The sequence below is a fragment of the Halichoerus grypus genome, chromosome X (assembly GCF_964656455.1).
Source record: "Halichoerus grypus chromosome X, mHalGry1.hap1.1, whole genome shotgun sequence".
Lineage (NCBI taxonomy): Eukaryota > Metazoa > Chordata > Mammalia > Carnivora > Phocidae > Halichoerus > Halichoerus grypus.
This window is the reverse complement of record NC_135727.1, coordinates 14692582-14714186: the sequence shown is the minus strand read 5'-3', so window position 1 is coordinate 14714186 and position 21605 is coordinate 14692582.

Here is a 21605-nt window from a genome sequence, read left to right as displayed (position 1 = left end):
GCTGAAAGATCCCTTTGTGTTGTACAAAGAAAGGGTTTGAAAAGCAAATGAGTGGCACATAGTAGATTTCAGGAACAATTTTCAAACCAGGAAGTGAACATACTCACTTTATTTTATTTGTGTACATGTTTTGTACTCTGCTTTTTAACCATGAAAGATTCTGTGTCTTACAGCAAAAATATTTGCACTCAAATATTCCAAGCATGAGGGCCAACATAATTGCTGTGGTTGAGCTTCACATTTGGTTCTCAACTTTTGAGTGGTGACGGTAAAGGAGACACAATCAGTTGCGTAGTTCTCACTATCACTGAGTGGGAAACATACACATTCATTACTAGAAACCAAACATTTTTCCTGCAGTCATTTTAAAATAAATTTCTCACATCAAACATTATATGAGAGGCAGTAGATGTATACATAGGTTCGGAATCAAGTGGATCAGGTTTCCCTCCATCACTTGTTAGCTCTGTGATCTGGGGCATGTAACTTAGACTTTTCAGGATGCCGTCTCATCTTAAAATGGGGGTAATAATAGCTCTTACATCCTAGAGTCTCTGTAAGAATTAAATGAGATATCAAGCATTTAATATAGTACCTGGCAGTATCAGTCCCTTAATAAATGGAAGGTCTTCTTTTCTCCACTTCCTTCTCTCCCTCTTCCTCTTCTTCTCTTCCTTTCTCCTTTTAATCTCCCCATCCTCCTCCTCCTCCCCTTATTCCCACTACCTGATCTGTTGTATTTGGAAACACTCTCTTCACATTCATTCTGGGTGCATCTAATGACAACAATGACAGCTAAGAGCTATTCAGCACTACTATGTGCCAGGTGCTAGTCTAAGCATCTTACATTCCTTGACTCATTTCATCTTTATAAAAAACTAGGGCAATTATGTACAAGGGTGAAAACCATGTGGAATATTTAAGGGAGAGTGTTTTATTGGCATCCAGTGAAATATCAACAGATAGATAGTGTCAACTAAGTTATGGGACTTATTGGGTATGTTTTCTTACCAAGTACTTACTTTCCCATGGACTTACCTCTCCTTTGGTTAAAAGTGGAAGCCCAAAAGAGAAAGGAGGCCTGAGGTGGTTGGCTTAGACCAACTCAGATCTATGCCTTATGGATGAGGGCTCTCACTTTCTTTAGCTCTGCCTTTATTTCTAGACCCACTTACTCAACCATAAGTATAAGACTCAAAGGCCCAAACAAAGATATAATTTTGTTTTTGTTTTTTAGATTTTATTTATTTATTTGACAGAGAGAGTGAGAGAGCACAAGCAGGGGGAACAGTAGAGGGAGAGGGAGAAGCAGGCCCCCTGCCAAGCAGGGAGCCCCGTGCGGGGCTCGATCCCAGGACCCTGGGATCATGACCCGAGCCAAAGGCAGACGCTTAACCATCTGAGCCACCCAGGTGCCCCAAGATATAATTCTAATAGAGGTTTGTATCCTGGGGTCCATCGCTATGACCCCCCACCCCCACCCCATGTCTGTGGATGGGCTACAGGGGCTCTGGGAAACTTGTGAAATTATGTACGACCCTGTGTTTATCTGTATATGTTTCTGGGGTGGTTGTTAATATATTCCATTAGATTCTTCAAGGGCTCTTTGCTCCCATGATGTCAGGAACTACTATTTTTTTTGAAGATTTATTTTAGAGAGAGCACGAGAGAGTGAGCATGAGTGGTGGGGAGAGGCAGAGGGAGAGGGAGAAGCACACCCCCTGCTGAACAAGGAGCCTGACGCGGGGCTCCATCCCAGGACCCTGGGATCATGACTTGAGCCAAAGGATGACGCTTAACCGACTGAGCCACCCAGGTGCCCCAGGAACTACTATTGAAAAGGAACTGAGGAGAAGACTCACCAAAGCAGGATCACTCCTTGACGTAGGGATTTTCTGGGAGAGACTTTGAAACCATATGTTAGATGTCTTAGGAAATTGTAGCCATAAGTAGCTAGACAGCAGGTCAAGGATATTGGTATTTGGGGATTCTGAGATCTTCATGCTGCCTCTGTTCTTATAATTGACAGGAACATAGGTGTTAGCTGATGCCACGGATGTGAAATGGTGACTTAGGGTAGACTCAACAGATGGAACACAGCAGAGGTGAATTTGTATTTCAGGCATAAGAAGAGGATCTGCATAGCTGTGAAAAATTACACTATAATCTATATTAATCTATACTTTGTCTCTCATCAGACAATGCTCAGTGCCCTTTGTGGGGTCACAGGCCACTTGTAAGGACTCCATAGCTGCCTAGTGGGTCTGTGGCCTAGGCCACTCATTCAACAAGTACTTGTCCTAGGACTACATGTTAGAAAGATCCCCAGGGGACTGCAAAAGTTAAAACATGAGTAGAGGAATAATAATAGCAATACATAATATGCTTCAGGCACTATTATAAATGTTTTACCTTTATTAAGGAACTTAATTTCACAACAACTTTATGAGGTAGGTACCACTATCCTCACCACTTTATAGAGGAGGAAGCACAGAGAAGTTATGCAATTGGCCTAAGGTCACACAGTAAATGGCATAACTGGGACTCAAACCCAGGCAGTGTGGCTCTAGGGCCCATGTTCTTAACCATTATATTTCACCACTTCACCCACTTGGACACTGGAACATACTGTCTCATTGCTACCTGTGTCCCATGAGTACATCTTGGCCCATAAAGATAGGAAAGAGCCTTCATATATCTTTTGGGGTGCCCTCTGGACCTAGCACAGTACTACAGAGTATGGGCATCGAATGGGCCCAGGACAAAGTATCAATTACATATACTGCATTTTTTCACAGGTATGCAGATCCTCTTATTCATAAAATACAAATTTATTTAAAGATGTTCCAGAATTCCTCATAGCTCTGTGCTATTATGAATTGTCTTAATGGACACTTAGAGTGTAACTTCTATCATTTGCGATGTTTTTATAAGAGTCATTTTAAAAGTTAACCACCCCTGAATAGAAAAAAACACTTATCAGCCATGACAAGCTGGGTTCTTTTGTGTGGTAACAGACACACTCCAAATCTCAGTGTTTTAAAACAGTAGAGACTTATTTGAGGCACCTGGATGGTTCAGTCTGTTAAGCATCCAACTCTTGATTTTGGCTCAGGTCATGATCTCAGGGGGGTGAGAATGAGCCCCATCTTGGGCTCTGTGCTGGGTGTGGAGCCTCCTTGAGATTTTCTCTGTCCCTCTCCCTCTGCCCCTCCCCCCCCACTCTCTCTCTCTCTCAAAAAATAAAACAAAATGAAACAATACTTATTTATTGCCCACACTGCATGTCACAAGATAGCTGCGTTCTTTTGATTAGTATGGTATATTTTTCTCCATCCATTTACTTTTTAATCAATATGTATCTTTATTTATTTTAAAGGTTTATTTACTTATTTGAGACAGAGAGAGTGGGAAGAGGGGCAGAGGGAGAGGGAGAGAGAATCTCAAGTAGACTCCCTGCAGAGCACGGAGCCCAGTGCAGGACTTGATCTGACAACCCTGAGATTATGACCTGAGCCCAAATCAAAAGTCAGACACTGAACCAACAGAGCCACCCAGGCGCCCTTGTATCTTTATATTTAAAGTTGGTTTCTTATAGATGATATGTAGTTGGATCTTATTCTTTGATCCATTCTGACAATGTGTTTTAATTGGTGCATTTAGATCATTGACATTTAAAGTGATTATTGATATATTTGGATTAATACCTATCATACTTGTTACCGTTATTTGTTGCCCTTGTTTTTTGTTCCTATTTTTGTCTCTACTCTTTTTCTGCCTTTTGTGTTTTTTTAAATTTATTTTTTTATTAACATATAATGCATTATTTGTTTCAGGGGTACAGGTCTATGATTCATCAGTCTTACACAATTCACAGCGCTCACCATAGCACATACCCTCCCCAGTGTCTATCACCCAGCCACCCCATCCCTCCCACCCCCCACCACTCCAGCAACCTTCAGTTTGTTTCCTGAGATTAAGAGTCTCTTATGGTTTGTCTCCCTCTCTGGTTTCGTCTTGTTTCAATTTTCCCTCCCTTCCCCTATGATCCTCTGTCTTGTTTCTCAGATTCCTCATACCAGTGAGATCATACGATACTTGTCTTTCTCTGATTGACTTATTTCACTTAGCATAATACCCTCTAGTTCCATCCACGTCATTGCAAATGGCAAGATTTCGGGGTTTTTTGATGGCTGCATAATATTCCATTGTGTGTGGAATATACCACATCTTCTTTATCCATTCATCTGTTGCCTTTTGTGGTTTTAACTGAGCATTTCCTATTATTCCATTTTCTCTCCTTTTTTTTTCTAGCATAGCAGTTACACTTCTTATTTTACTTTTTTTAGTGGTTGTTCTAGAGTTTGTAATATACTTTTACAACTGATCTAAGTTCACTTTCAAAGAACACTAACACTTCAAGGTAATGCAAATAATAACAAATATTATATTAGTTATATCACACCTATAATATATTCCTTCCTCCTGTCCCTTCTGTCATTGCTGTCATTCATGTCACTTATACATAATTGATATAGATATATAATTGAATACATTGTTTTTATCTTTTCTTATCCTTTTTCTGATGTGCCTCTTTTCTTAAGGTAGATCTGTGTTTCTGACTTGTATCATTTTCCTTCTCCAAAGAACTTTGAACATTTCTTGCAAGGCAGGTGTACTGGCAACAAATTCCCTCATTTTTTGCTTGTCTGAGAAAGTCTTTATTCTCCTTCACTTTTGAAGGATAATTTCACATGATATAGAATTCTAAGTTGGTGGGTTTTTTCTCTTAACACTTTAAAGATTTCACTACTTTTTTTCTTGTTTGCATGGTTTCTGAGGATAGATTTGATGTCGTTCTTATTTTTGTCCTCTATAGGTAAGTTATATAAGTTATATTTTTTCCTCTGCCTTCTTTCAGGATTTTTTCTTTATTTTTTATTTTCTGTAGTTTCAAAATGATATGCCTAGGTATAGTGTTTTTGTTTTGTTTTTGTTTTACTTTATCCTGCTTGGTATTCTTTGAGGTTCCTGGTTCTGTGGTTTGGTGTCTGGCATTAAATTTGGGAAATTCCCAGTCATTATTGTTTCAAATATTTCTTCTGTTCCTTGCTCTCTTTTTTCTCCTTCTGATGTTCCCATTATTCAGATGTTACACCTTTTGTAGTTTTCCCATAGTTCTTGGATATTCTATTCTGTGTTTCACAGTCTCTTTTGTGTTTGCTTTTCAGGTTTGGAGGTTTCTATTGAGATATCCTCAAGCTCAGAGATTCTTTCCTCAGCTGTGTCCAGTCTACTGATAAGCTCTTCAAAGACATTCATTTCTTATAATTTTTTGATCTCTAGTATTTCTTTTTGGTTCTCTTGGAATTTCGGTCTCTGTGCTTCCCTAGCCCATCTGTTCTGCATGCTGTCTACTGTATTCATTAGAGCCCTTAGCATATTAATCATAGTTGTTTTAAATTCCCAGGCTGACAATTCCAGCATCCCTCCTATATCTGAGTCTTGTTCTGATGCTTGCTCTGTTTCTTCAAACTTTGTTTTTTACCATTTAGTACATCTTATAACTTTTTCATGATAGCTGGGCATGAGGTATTGGTAAAATAAACTGCTCTAGATAGGCCTTTGTTAATGTAGTGTCAAGGTGTGGGGCAAGGGGAACTATTTTATAGTCCTATGATTAGGCCTCAGTCTTTTAGTGAGCCTGTGACTCTAGACGTGAACTTCACATGTGCTTCTCAGTACTCTCCCCTCTCTAGTGGGACAGGATAGCTAGAGTTGGGTATTTCCCTTCCCCTAAGTCTGTTAACCTCTGGTTAAGTAGTTTCTTCTGAGAGAAGACCTTGTTGGTTTGGTTTTTTTTTTAAATTTTATTTTATTATGTTATGTTAGTCACCATACAGTACATCATTAGTTTTTGATGTAGTGTTCCATGATTCACTGTTTGCATATAACACCCAGTGCTCCATGCAGTACGTGCCCTCCTTAATACCCATCACTGGGCTAACCCATCCCCCCACCGCCCTCCCCTCTAAAACCCTCAGTTTGTTTCTCAGAGTCCATAGTCTCTCATGGTTCATTTCCCCCTCCAATTTCCCCCCCTTCATTTTTAAAAAAAAATTTTTTTTATTGTTATGTTAATCCCCATACATTACATCATTAGTTTTAGATATAGTGTTCCATGATTCATTGTTTGTGCATAACACCCAGTGCTCCATGCAGAACGTGCCCTCCTCAATACCCATCACCAGGCTAACCCATCCTCCCACCCCCCTCCCCTCTAGAACCCTCAGTTTGTTTTTCAGAGTCCATCGTCTTTCATGGTTCTTCTCCCCCTCCGATTTCCCCCCCTTCATTCTTCCCCTCCTGCTACATTCTTCTTCTTCTTTTTTTCTTTCTTAACATATATTGCATTATTTGTTTCAGAGGTACAGATCTGAGGTTCAACAGTCTTGCACAATTCACAGCACTTACCAGAGCACATACCCTCCCCAGTGTCCATCACCCAGTCACCCCATCCCTCCCACCCCACCCCCCACTCCAGCAACCCTCAGTTTGTTTCCTGAGATTAAGAATTCCTCATATCAGTGAGGTCATATGATACATGTCTTTCTCTGTTTGACTTATTTCGCTCAGCATAATACCCTCCAGTTCCATCCACGTTGTTGCAAATGGCAAGATCTCATTCCTTTTGATGGCTGCATAATATTCCATTGTATATATATACCACATCTTCTTTATCCATTCATCTGTTGATGGACATCTTGGCTCTTTCCACAGTTTGGCTATTGTGGACATTGCTGCTATAAACATTGGGGTGCACGTACCCCTTCGGATCACTACATTTGTATCTTTGGGGTAAATACCCAATAGTGCAATTGCTGGGTCAGACAGTAGCTCTATTTTCAACTTTTTGAGGAACCTCCATATTGTTTTCCAGAGTGGCTGCACCAGCTTGCATTCCCACCCACAGTGTAGGAGGGTTCCCCTTTCTCCTCATCCTTGCCAACATCTGTCATTTCCTGACTTGTTAATTTTAGCCATTCTGACTGATGTGAGGTGGTATCTCATTGAGGTTTTGATTTGGATTTCCCTGATGCCGAGTGATGTTGAACACTTTTTCATGTGTCTGTTGGCCATTTGGATGTCTTCTTTGGAAAAATGTCTGTTCATGTCTGAGAGAAGACCTTGTTAAGAATAGAATGCTCTGGGGCCACCTAGGTGGCTCAGTCACTAGGTGTCTGTCTTCGGCTCGGGTCGTGATCCTGGGGCCCTGGGATTGAGACCCTCTTCAGGCTCCCTGCTCAGTGGGAGGCCTGCTTTTCCCTCTCCCCGACTTGTGTTCCCTCTCTCGCTGTGTCTCTCTCTGTCAAATAAATAAATAAAATCTTTTAAAAAAATACACTTTAAAAAAAGAATAGAATGCTCTGGTGTATTTCAAAATGGTTCCTTTTCCTCTTTTTCTACTGGAAGCATGAGGGGTTTTTTTCTCTGATACTTACTTTGAGGATCTGGTAGAACTCCAAGAGGTAAAACTCAGGAAAGTGTGGGGGTTCCCTGATGATTTGGTCACCCTGGGGTTTTTAGCTCTCAGACTTGTCTGCACTCCAGCAATTCGTGAATTACTGTTCAGGTTTACCTACTATAGAACTGCTTTCCTCCAAGGCTTCAACTCCACTGAGTTTTCTCTGTCTTCACCTGTCTTTCTCTCCAACTGGGGGGACAGTAGTTTGCCCTGTGACCTCATTTCATTTACAGACCAAATGAGTTGTTGGTTTTTCACTTTGTTCAGTTTTTTACTTGTTATTAGGATGGAGTGGTGACTTCTAAACTTTTTACATGCTGGACCAGAAACCAGAAGTCTTTCTTACTGCTTTTTGTTCCTTGTTTACCCCATTACTTCCTTCTTTTGTGTTTTGAGTTTTTGGTGGTATTGTTTCGATTCTTTTCTCATTTCTTTTTGTGTATATTTTAAAGATATTTTCTTAGTGGTTATCATTGATGTTATGTTATAATCAGCATCCTAAATTTAGAAAAATCTTGTTTTAATCTATAACAACTTAGCTTCAATGGCATACAGAGCTCTGCTCCTATACAGCTCTGTCCCTTGCCTCTTATGTTATTGTCACAAGTTGCATCTTTACATATTGTGTGCCCATTAACATAAATTTATAATTAATATTTATGTGTATTTGTCTTTTAAATCTTATAGGAGATAAAAAGCAGAATTGTAAAACAAAAATACAGTAATACTATTTTTCACATTTATCTATGTATTTACCTTTACTGGAGTTCTTCGTCTCTTAATAAGTTTTGAGTTGCTGTCTAGTATCCTTTCATTTCAACTTGACAGACTCCTTTTAGCATTTATTGTAGGTCAAGTCTATGGGCAATAAACTCTTAAGTAATGTTTATCTAAAAATGTCTTAGTTTTTACCTAAATTTGGAAGGATAATTTTGCTGTATATGTTTTCTTTCAGTCAGTTTTCTCCAGAGAAACAGAACCAGCAGGAGATATAGATACAGATTGTAGGGATTGGTCCACAGGATTATAGAGGTTGAGAAGTTCCATGATCTGCCATCTGCAAGCTGGAGAGCCAGGAAAGCTGGTGGTGTAATTTAGTTTGAACCCAAAGACCTGAGAATCAGGGTGCTGATGGTATAAGTCTCAATCTGAGTTTGGAAGCCCAGAAACCAGGAATGCCTGTCCAAGGGCAGAAGATGGATGTCTCAGCTCAAGCAGAGAGAGAGAGAGCTAATTCACCCGTCTTCTGCCTTTTTGTCTTATTCAGGCCCTCAAAGGATTGGAGGATGCCCACCCACATTACCAAAGGCCCGCTGCTTTACTCAGTTCACCAATTCAAATGCTAATCTCTCCCAGGAACACCCTCATAGACACACCCAGAAATAATGTTTTACTAGCTATGTGGGCAGCCCTCAGCCCAGTCAAGTTGAAACATGAAATTAAACATCAAAAACACTTTAAAATGTCATTCCACTCCCTTCAGACCTCCATGGTTTTTGATGAGAAACTCAGTTATAATGTTGCTAAGGATCCCTTTTATATGATGAGTCATTTCTCTCTTGCTTCTTCTAAGACTATCTTTCTTAGGGATTTGACAATTAGAACGTATCTGATGTGCATCTCTGTGTTCATAATTCATAGAGTTCATTGAGCTTCTGGAATGTGTAGTTTTGTGTCTTTTATCAAATCTGGGAAGTTTCAACCATTATTTCTTCAAATATTCTTTCTACTCCTTTCTCTCTCTCCTCCTCCTCTCCTTCTGGGGCTCCCATTTTGTGTATGTTGGGAATAACAATGGTCTCCGACAAGTCTCTTAGTTTCTGTTAATTTTTCCTTTTTTTTTTTTTTTTTCTGTGCCTCACACTGGGTAATTTGAATTGCCTTCTCAAATCTTCTATGGTACCCTGTAGTGAGTTTTGGATTTTAGTTATTGTACTCTTCAGCTCCAGAGTATGATTTCTGTCTTTTTGCCGATATTCTCTATTTGTTCATATATCATTCTCCTGACTTCGTTTAGTTCTTCATCCATGATTTCTTTTATCTCTTTGAGCATATTTAATACAGTTGATTTAAAGTCTTTGTTTAGTGAGCTCAATGTCTGTGCTTCCTCTGGGTCAGTTTGTGAATTTGCATTCTGATTGGACCATACTTTGTTTCTTTGCATACTTGATACTTTTTGTTGAAAATTGGACTTTTTGGGGCGCCTGGGTGGCTCAGTTGGTTAAGCGACTGCCTTCGGCTCAGGTCATGATCCTGGAGTCCCTGGATCGAGTCCTGCATCAGGCTCCCTGCTCAGCAGGGAGTCTGCTTCTCCCTCTGACCCTCCCCCCTCTAATGTACTCGCTCTCTCTCATTCTCTCTCTCTCAAATAAATAAATAAAATCTTTAAAAAAAAAGAAAGAAAATTGGACTTTTTGGCAGGGTGGGGGAGAATGTCTGGCTGGCTCAATTGGTGGAGCATGCAACTCTTGATCTTGGGGTTGCAAATTTGAGCCCCACATTGGGTGTAGAGATTACTTAAAAATAAAATCTTTAATAAAAGAAAGTTGGACTTTTTTTCCACATTATAATGCATAATCCTGGAAATAGGCTTCTCCCATCCCCAAGCTTGTTTTTGGTGCTTGTTGTGTGCTGTAACTATTTGTTTAGTGAGTTTTCCAAACTGCTTTTGTAAGATCTGTATTCTTTGTTATATGTGGTCTCTGGTGTTTTTTCCTTTAGTGTATGTTTAGCTAGTGTTTTTTTTTTTTTTAAAGATTTTGTTTATTTATTTGAGAGAGAGAATGAGATAAAGACAGCATGAGAAGGGGGAGGGTCAGAGGGAGAAGCAGACTCCCTGCTGAGCAGGGAGCCCGATGCGGGACTCGATCCCGGGACTCCAGGATCATGACCTGAGCCGAAGGCAGTGGCTTAACCAACTGAGCCACCCAGGCGCCCCTAGCTAGTGTTTTGACAGAGATTTACTTGAATGCCAGGAGAAGAGAGAGAGAGAGAGAGAAGGAAGGAAAGCAGGAAGAAAGAAAGAAAGAAAGAAGAAAGAAAGAAAGAAAGAAAGAAAGAAAGAAAGAAAGAAAGAAAGAAAGAAAGAAGAAAGAAAGAAAAGAGAAAGAAATAGAAAGAGAAAGAGAAAAAGGAAAAGGAAAAGGAAAAGGAAAGAAAACCTTGAGTAGTCTGTAGATTTGCTCTGTGCTGGCCACTCCTTTAACACTTAGCCAGGCTGTTGATAACTCTGCCTTAGCCTTCACTTTTTTGCACCAAGCCTATAGATTAAACCTTAAAGTCCTCTCAGGTATTTTCTGAGCATGCATTCTGCCCTGGGCATGCATATGTCTTGCTAAATTCCCCAGTATATACTAACACTTTTGGATACCCTGATTTCCCAAAGAAACTCTCTCTCCAGCTTTTCCTCTCAGGCATTTGTGCCCTATTATTTGCCCAAACTATACTTTTTTGCCCCAGGCTGTTGCGGGCTGTTCATTTGTTTTCAAGGATTTCTTACTGTTTTTCAGCCCTGAGTGAATTCCAAGTTAGGCAAAATGACAATAAGCACTTTGTATCAGAACTTTAGGCTGTCCCCAGATAGATCAGAACAAACACAATTCTTTGAGAATAAGGTCTGCTCTGTTCCCTCTGGAACCAAGAACCAGGATTCACACTATGACTGTGGGCTGCTGTCTTCAAGACTGATGCTGAGCCAAGGAGGGAAGTGGGGAAGGGGGCAAGTAAAAATGCCACACAGCTTTCCTACTCTTTTAAAGTTGCCTTTTTCTTGATTCAACATTCACTTAAGTTCCTGCAAACCTTTGACTGTTTTACAGAGTTTTTACAAAGTTAATTCTGATAATTTTTGCTTAATTATTCAATGTTTCTATAGAGGGCTGGGCCCTCAAATACAGCTACTCTGCCATTTTCAATGATATCTATGCTTTTTATCTCGTTCTTTTATCTTTTAAAAAAATCTCAGGCAAATTGTGGGTGGCTGTGAGACTTTAGTGAAAGTTTCAGGCCTCTTTGGTAAAGGTCAACTTGCTAGTAGATATGAAAAATAAACTCATTTAACATGTCTTTTGTATGGTCTTACTTTCCAATATCATTGTTTTTATTTGTAACATAGAAAAGGGTATGTTATTGCATGGTAGTTAAGAGCATGGTCTTGAATGGAAAGATATGGGAATGAATGTTGACTCTTGCTGTTTGCCAGCTGTGTGACCTTGGGCAAGTCACTTAATCCTTAATCTCTATGAGACTTAGTTTCCTTATTTGTAAAATGGTGACACTAATTCCTACCTTCCTGGGTTGTAGGGGAGATTAAGTTAATGGATGTGAAAGATATATGGCACATATCAAATTGTGCTTGGCATTTTCCATTTTTCCTCTAGATCTACTCTATACTATTACCTGCCCTGCATTTTATCCTGGAAGATGGACTACTATGGACTACATCAATGGGCTCCGTAGCCCTTGGGCTTCTGGTTTGGTTTGGCCAATGGGAGTACCATCAGGAAATCAGAAAAGGAGATGAGAGAGAATTTAGGGTATTTGTTTTTCTGGTTCCCTCCCAACTGGGGTGCAGTTTGGCAGTGACTATGTTTATCTACCTAAGGCCACAGTTACTGTTAGGCAGCCCCCTTTCTTAGGATCCAGCTCTCTCTACCTCTGAATGCTTTGCCTTCCCTGGTTCATCTCCCTACATCCTTGGATTAAATTCTCTTCAATTATTCCTCTTGAATATGCCATTTCTTTTCCTGCCAGAGTCCTGCCTTTTACAGAGATGCTCAACAAATTGTAATTCTGGTGTACATTTCTTTCTCTTTTTTTTTTTTTAAAAAAAAGATTTATTTATTTATTAGAGAGAGAGAGAAGGGGGGGCAGAGGGAGAGAGAGGGTTTATTTTATTATGTTCAGTTAGCCAGCATATAGTACATCACTGGTTTTTGATGTAGTGTTCAATGATTCATTAGTTGCATATAACACCCAATGCTCATCACAACATGTGTCCTCCTTAATACCCATCACCCAGTTACCCCATCCCCCCACCCCCCCTCCCCTCTGTAACCCTCAGTTTGTTTCCTGGAGTCCAGAGTCTCTCATGGTTTTTCTCCCTCTCTGATTTCTTCCCATTCAGTTTTCCCTCCCTTCCCCTGTGGTCTTTCATGCTATTCCTTATGTTCCACATATGAGTAAAACCATATGATAATTGTCTTTCTCTGCTTGACTTATTTCACTTAGCATAATCCCCTCCAGTTCCATCCATGTCGATGCAAATGGTGGGTATTCATCTTTTCTGATGGCTGCATAATATTCCATTGTATATATGAACCATATCTTCTTTATCCATCATCTGTTGAAGGGCATCTCGGCTCCTTCCACGGTTTGGCTATTGCGGACATTGCTTCTATGAACATTGGGGTGCATGTGCCCCTTCTTTTCAGTACATCTGTATCTTTGGGGTAAATATCTTGTAGTGCAATTGCTGGGTTGTAGGGTAGCTCTATTTTTAACTTCTTGAGGAACATCCATACTGTTTTCCAGAGTGACTGTACCAGCTTGCATTCCTACCAACAGCATAAGAGGGTTCCCCTTTCTCCATATCCTTGCCAACACTTGTTGTTTCCTGTCTTGTTAATTTTTGCCATTCTAACTGGTGTAAGGTGGTATCTCATTGTGGTTTTGATTTGTATTTCCCTAATGGCTAGTGATGTTGAACATTTTTTCATGTGTCTGTTAGTGATTTGTATGTCTTCTTTTTTTTTTTTTAAGATTTTATTTATTTATTAGAATGAGAGAGAGAAAGAGAGAGAGAGAGCACATGAGAGAGGGGAGGGTCAGAGGGAGAAGCAGACTCCCTGCCAAGCAGGGAGCCCGATGCGGGACTCGATCCTGGGACTCCAGGATCATGACCTGAGCCGAAGGCAGTCGCTTAACCAACTGAGCCACCCAGCTGCCCGATTTGTATGTCTTCTTTGGAGAAGTGTCTGTTCATGTCTTCTGCCCATTTCTTGACTGGATTATTTGTTTTTTGGGTGTTGAGTTTGAGAAGTTCTTTATAGATCTTGGATACCAGCCCTTTATCTGAAATGTCCCTTGCAAATATCTTCTCCCATTCCATGGATTACCTCTTAGTTTTGTTGACTGTTTCCTTTGCTGTGCAAAAGCTTTTAATCTTGATGAAGTCCCAAAAGTTCATTTTTGCTTTTGTTTCCCTTGCCTTTAGAGACATGTCTTGAAAGAAGTTGCTGTGGCCAATGTCGAAGAGGTTATTGCCTATGTTCTCCTCTAGGATTTTGAGGGATTCCTGTCTCACATTGAGCTCTTTCATCCATTTTGAGTTATCTTTGTGTATGGTTTAAGAGAATGGTCTAGTTTCATTCTTTGCATGTGGTTGTCCAGTTTTCCCAGCACCATTTATTGAAGAGACTGTCTTTTTTCCATTGGATGTTCTTTCCTGCTTTGTCGAAGATTAGTTGACCATAGAGTTGAGGGCCCATTTCTGGAGTCTCTATTCTGTTCCATTGATCTATATGTCTGTTTTTGTGCCAATACCATACTGTCTCGATGACCACTTTGTAATATAGCTTGAAGTTAGGCACTGTGATGCCACCAGCTTTGTTTTTCTTTTTCAACATTCCCCTGGTGATTCTTTTCTGGTTCCATACAAATTTTAGGATTGTTTGTTCCAGCTCTATGAAAAATGTCAATGGTATTTTGATAGGGATTGCATTGAAAGTGTAAAATGCTCTAGGCAGCATAGACATTTTAACGATGTTTATTCTTCCAATCCATGAGCATGGAATGTTTTTCCATCTCTTTGTATCTTCCTCAATTTCTTTCATAAGTGTTCTGTAGTTTCTAGAATATAGATCCTTTACCTCTTTGGATAGGTTTATTCCTATGTATCTTACGGTTTTTGGAGCTATTGTAAATGGAATTGATTCCTTAATTTCTCTTTCTTCAGTTACACTGTTAGTATATAGAAATGCAACTGATTTCTGTGCATTGATTTTGTATCCTGCCACATTGCTGAATTGCTGTATGAGTTCTAGCAATTTTGGTGTGGTGTCTTTTGGGTTTTCCACATAAAGTATCATGTCATCTGCGAAGAGAGAGAGTTTGACTTCTTTGCCAATTTGAATGCCTTTGATTTCTTTGTGTTGTCTGATTGCTGAGGCTAGGACCTCTAGTACTATGTTGAACAATAATGGTGAGAGTGGGCATCCCTGTAGTGTTTCTGACCTTAAGGGAAAAGCTCTCAGTTTTTCCCCATTGAGAATGATATTCTCTGTGGGCTTTTCATAGATGGCTTTTATGATATTGAGGTATGTTCCCTCTATCCCTATACTTTGAAGAGTTTTAATCAGGAAAGGATGCTGTATTTTGTCAAATACTTTTTCTGCATCAATTGAGAGTATCATATCATTCTTGTCTTTTCTTTTATTAATGTGCTCTATCACATTGATTAATTTGGGAATGTTGAACAACCTCTGCATCCCAGGAATAAATCTCACATGATCGTGGTGAATAATCCTTTTAATGTACTGTTGGATCCTATTGGCTAGAATCTTGTTGAGTATTTTGGCATCCATGTTCATCAGGGATATTGGTCTGTAATTCTCCTTTTTGATGGGGTCTTTGGTTTTGGGATCAGGGTAATGCTGGCCTCATAGAATGAGTTTGGAAGTTTTCCTTCTATTTCTATTTTTTGAAATAGCTTCAGTAAAATAGGTATTATTTCTTCTTTAAATGTTTGGTAGAATTCCCCTGGGAAGCTGCCTGGCCCTGGACTCTTGTTTTTTGGGAGGTTTTTGATTACTGCTTCAATTTCCTTGCTGATCATTGGTCTGTTCAGATTGTCTGTTTCTTCCTGTTTCAGTCTTGGTAGTTTATAAGTTTCTAGGAATGTGTCCTGGTGTACTTTTCAAAACAAAAGAGATAATGTGGCCACTGTCCTGTCTTATCAAGGTGAGATTGATGTAGGCTGGTATCACCAAGGTAGGAGTAAAAGTTAAGGTCTCACATGGGCTAGGGGTCAGGTTGCCTAGAGAATAAAAGTAGGAAGAGTCTGTAGTCATCATGAGAACCATATGCTAAGTACCAAGAGATACCTACATATGAGCAGGACAAGTTGCAGTTCAAATCCCTGGTTAGTATATGTTTCAAAGTCAACCTGAATAAAAGTGAAGATAGAGAAATACAATTATGGATTATGGACATGGACTCTGGAGCCACATGATTTATGTTGGAATCTTGGCTCTACTACTTAATAACTGTGTGATCTTGGATAAGTTACATAACCTCTTTGTACCTAGATTTCCTCATTTATAAAATGGGGATAATAATAGTACCTACATCATAGGGTTAAAATGAGGACTCAATGAGTTAATGCATGTAAAGTACTTGGAAGAGTTCTTGGCACTGAATAAAAACTTTATAATGTTAAATAAAATAATTGGAACTCATGTGGTCTAGGATTATTTTGGGGACCACTGTCTCAGACAGGGGCAGAAATCCTATAGATAACAAGTCCTGGTTTCAATGTGTCTGCTTCTTCAGGTGTAGCACCATAATCCCAGAATTTGGAGAAGTCCCTGATGAATGCATTGGCTCTGATCAGCACTTTGCGTCTTCCCAGGTGGCTCCTTGGTCCGAGTTTCATATTTCATGGGAATATACATGATATACTAGGTCTCTAGAAGTCCTGACAGATCTGGTGGAGGCTTTTACAGAGATTGCTGTGTCTACCAAAGGAGATTTTATGGCACAGAGTACTTGACCACAAATGTTTTCAGGAAGAACATAGAGATGACATGATAACCTTCCTTGGTGCAGTCTGGAGATGGCAGAGAAGTCAGTGAAGCATCTCTGGGCTTGGGTGTGTGTGGGGGTAATTTTCTGAAGCTCCTGGATATAGCTTATACTAGACCTTTATGTCCATTCCTTATGAAGTAATAGACTGGACATCACTGACCTTATTTTATAAACAAAAGAATTGAGGCCTGCTGTGACACATCTAGGAAGTAGAGTGGCTAAGATTCTCAACCAGATTTTTCTGACTCTTAGTCCAATTTTCTTTGAACTACATGGTACTTCTCATTCCTGTGGTTTAGTTTCCATGATTTAGCTTTCTGTGCACACACAAGAAGTCAAAAGCAGAGAGGAGAGCACTAGCAAAACATATACCAGTGGGAAGGAGCTTGATAAACCAAGAGCTCTTCAGTGACTAGGTATATGGATTCAGAGTGCAGAAACACCAGGCAGATCCTATTCCCAACACTGGAAGTAGTTTGATTACAGTTTGAAACCATTGAAATGAAACTGTTAAGTATGGTGAGCTGGGGAGAATTGCTCTCTTCCTCAGGAAAATACACAAAAGTCATTATGACCTCACTATACTTTGACAGAACTACACTCTTGGCACTAATAACACTTTGGTACATTGGCTAATTCTTTGTTGGGAGGATGGAGCCCAAGAACCTGATACAAAGATGTTGGGCAAGCTTGCATTTCTCAATTATGGCACAGTTAAGGTGGTGGGACAGTCATCTTCAGGATGGTTTGCAAGTAGTGTTCAGGCATGGCACAGTCTGTAGATAGGAAGGAGATCCTATTGGGTTGTAGGCCGTCTTGGCCCTTGACTCTCATATTGGAACCTAGTTGGGTTGGTGATCCTGAGAATTTATTGAGAGCCTCAATGAGTATAGCCAACAAGTTCTTTTTTTGAAAGATTTGTTTATTTATTTATTTGAGAGAGAGTGAGAGAGAGTGAGTGCACGAGCAAGAGGGGCAGAGGGAGAGGGAGAGGGAATCCCAAGCAGACTCCACACTGACCACAGAGCCTGACACAGGGCTCGGCCTCATGACCCTGAGATCACAACCTGAACCGAAACCAAGAGTCAGATGCTTAACCAACTACACCACGCAGGCACCCCTATAGCCAACAAGTTCTTATGTATGGCTCAGAATTGCCATGCTATCTTGAACTACTTTATCATTATCACCTTTTAACAGCGATAACAGTGCAATTTCCCTGTCACAGGAATTACTCATATTTTTTTTGGATCTGAGTGGTTATTCATTCATTCAACCAATATGGGTTGAGCCCCTAATATATACCATCTCCTTTGGGGATCTAATGGTGAGCAAAAACAAACTCAGAGTCTTCTTCATGGAACTTATGTACTAGAAAGAGAAAGAGGCATTAATCAACCATTGATTGCTTGTGCCTAGGCTCATTCAAAAGTCCAGGGCTTTGGCCCCATCTTAAAAGAAGAGCTCTCTGATTTTGGCTTATTTTAGGGGATGGAAATAAAACTAATATGTACTGACAATCTCCTTTATACCAGGTACTTTGCTGGCCCCACACTTTCTCACTTAATTCTCACGGTAAATTTGCGAGGAAGGTGTTATTTATCCTTAGAGATGAGGAAATGGAGGATCAGAGAGGTTTAGCAACTTGCCCAATGTCAGGCAACAAATAAGCAGCAGGAATGGAATTTATTCCTAAATTTTATAGAGCTTAAAATCCCCCTATAAAAAAATGCTACTTCCGGGGGCGCCTGGGTGGTGCAGTCGGTTAAGTGACCAACTCTTGATTTTGGCTCAGGTTGTGATCTCAGGGTGGTGATATAGAGTCCTGCGTCAAGCCCTGAGTCAGGCTCTGCACTCAGTGCAGAGTCCGCTTAAGGCTCTTTCTCCCTCTCCCTCTGCCCCTCCCCTCTGCTCTCTCTCTCTCTCAAATAAATAAATAAATCTTTAAAAAATGCTACCTCCAGCATGCAACATCACAATAGCTCATAGAGTGAAATGATCTTGGGTTCTTTTTACAGAAGTTCTTATAATCTATATGATAAGCTGAGAATTCCATTCATTAAAATAAAATAAACTATAAATTACTTAAAATTCATTCATCGTCTTTTTCCCCAAATTCTGTTCACAGACCTACCTTTAATGATAGTGCATTATCTTCTCCTTTGCAGCATTTGGTTTGAATATTGATGAAAAGGTTGACAACATTCTCAAAGTGTTGTGAAGAAAAGGAAACTAGAAAAATGGGAAATAATTTTTCATGAAAAGAAAGCATGTCATTTCCCTGAGGAATAGAATACTGTTTTGTAGCTTAGTTATGTCATTAGCCATCAAGCAGTGCTTCCCTGCTGTAAAAATATTCTCTGCGAGCAATGTAAGTTTAGCTGGTTCTGACTTTGTTTGTTATTCTAAATATGATTGACATAAACATTTATTAGCCTGTTACATGGTGAATAAACAGGATTGTAGAAAGGTTATTGCCGTATTAATTTTGATTTTATTTCTCCATTCATGTCTCCTCTTTTGCCTCTTCACCATCCCATCAGAAAGAGCTTTAAGTTTGGAAGCTCAACAGTGTCCACTAGTGGGAAAATTAGAGAATAACCGTGTGACTACAGAGGAAAACCCATGAGATTGAAATGCAGGCAGTAAAGACTTTCTCTAAGATTATCATATATGTTACGAAAATGGCATTTCCAGGTAATGTTCAGATTTTGTAATGGATTAGAAAATAAGGTTTTTTGGGGAAAAGTTCTGTTATATATTTGCTTAATGAAAAAATCCTATTTCTGTATAGAATTCAAGCAACAATATTAGAAAGTTTTTAAAATTGTTAAAACTTTTGATATTCACTATTACCTGACTATTATTGGAAATCAAAAGCATCTTTGTTTTCAAAGCCCATCTTGTCCTCAATCCTTGCTAGAGATTCCAACTCTTACGGAAATGTTTTAAGGATAGTGGAGGCAAATGTATATTTGATCTCCTGGGGAAGTTATTCTCATACTTTAGTGTATGTAAGAATCACCTGGAGAGTTTGATAAAATTTGTAGAAGATACTCTGCTGCTGCCACCAAGACCCCCCTTTAGGACTGAAGGACTTATTTTCCCGCATGCTGGGAATGCTCTTCACTGCCAATTTATAGCTTCCAGTACTTTCTAGGAATTTCCCTCAGTTGAAGACCTCATCTAAGGTCATACCACATTCTTAGCATAGGGATATCTGGGTTGATGCACTCTGAGATCCCGAATCCTGACATTCTCTGAACCTTCTGTTTTTACAGAAGACCACCTTCCTCCTTGTTAAGAGATGTGGCTTTCACCTTGGTTGGAGACAATGTAGAGGCTTCTCCACATCAAGAAAACATCTGCCCCTCTAGAGATCTGACCCACTTCACCTTATAGCTACTAAGGCAATGACTAGGGTCCCTCACAACATAATTCAGGTGGGGCATTATGGCTTGCCAAAAGGAGAAAGGGAGTATGCCCCAAGGGAGCTATAGGACTTAGCTAGCATGTATTGGTTACATGTACAAGTGGAGTACGTATTGGACTAGGTTCTGAGGGATCTAGATTATGGATCTAAGAAGGGGGAAATAAAGTAGAATATGGGTGAGTTAACAATTAGGAACTGCTCTTCCAGGATACAGGATTTAACAACTTGTCAAGGACCCTGAGACACAGGGTAAACAGGTTGGTAGGATGACTCCTAGAAACCTGGAGAAAGTGATGGCCCACAAAGTGGAGTAGAAGTGATAGAACTGCACTATGGACAATGGGGGAAGGGATTAAAAACCACAGAGATGTGGGAATCCTAGATGTATTTACATAAGGATAGACAACTATGTTCCACAGTTGGACCCAAAGGATACTCCATTTACCAAAGCAACAGAATGGGCTGGTGAGAGGTGCGTCAGCATTAACGAGTTGCTCTTCTCTGTAGGCCAGGGCTGATGGTAGGTGAGGCTGTCCTAGAACTGAGCTCACTGATGGCGATAAGGACAATAGAATTCTGAAATAATCAAAGCCAGATAGTGGCACTTACTTGTCAGAAGCCAGGGAGATACAATCATGACAATAAGCATCAAGATTAGAGTAGCAATCAGGGGCCCTGACCATCAGAGAGGTATGGAAATAGTTAATTGAATACAGTGTCCCTAGTGCAAGATATACAGACAGACAGCCATGTATTGTTCAGTATATACAATCAAACAACAAAGATGGATGGTCAGGAAGCTGAGAGCAGCTGCCTGAATAAAAGGGCATAATCCTTTGCCTAGTTTCCAGGTGTGGGCCTGGGTTATGACCCAGAAACGGTCTGAGGGAGAAGCTGACTCCTTAGGAGGAAGGACCCTGGAATATCATGGAAATGCATACTGTACTGATTCCTCCAGTCTTTCCTGAAAGGGACACATGGCCACATACTTGGGGAACTGAACACTGGGGAAAGGTGAACACCCAAACATTTTGAGGATGATTGGACACATTGTTCAAGTTAATATTGCTATCTGGTGATTCAAAGTATCATCATGGCCCCATCGTTAGAAAGAAGTTATATGAAGGCCAGATAATGAATAGATTCTTGACCTAGGGCTGGTTCACAGTGAGTACACTAGGACCACGGACCCATCCATTGATCATTTCCCTATTTCCAAGTATATAATTAGAATGGACATACATGGTAGTGGCAAAACTCCTGTGAGGCAGGAGCTCTTGCAGTAGAGAAGGCCAAATAGAAGCCTTTGAAATGTGCCTCCCCAGTATTATCCCTGACTAAGGCAGTAAAAAAAATGTCATCTTGACAGTAATGGAATGGCAGAAATAAATGCCATACTTAATGACTTAAATGATTCAGGGGCAGTAGTTCATATTATATCTATTTAATTCCCCAATATTGCTTCCACAAAAGTGAAATGCAGATTAAAGGTTGTCAAGTGACCATGCAGCCAGAGCTGTAGACCAGGAACTGCTTTCTATCAGTCTCATCAAGTAAAAAGTTGGGGAAGGCCAAGAAGGAATTCATCATAAGTTGGAAGTGGCACATCTGGAGACATGAGAAGGACCAAAGAGCATAAGTAAGCTGAATGAACAGTTGCCCACACTCCCATGTTAGTCACCATTATTGCACCAGCTCCTTTTCCTCAACTCATACTTATGGCCACATAGGGAGTCTCTCATGATTAGCCAATGGTGAGGGAAAAGGCCAAGATTAGGTCAGGGTTGGGTCATGTAGGTGTGAAGGGCAAACCAGCAAGGCTGCAGTTCAGCCCCCATTCAA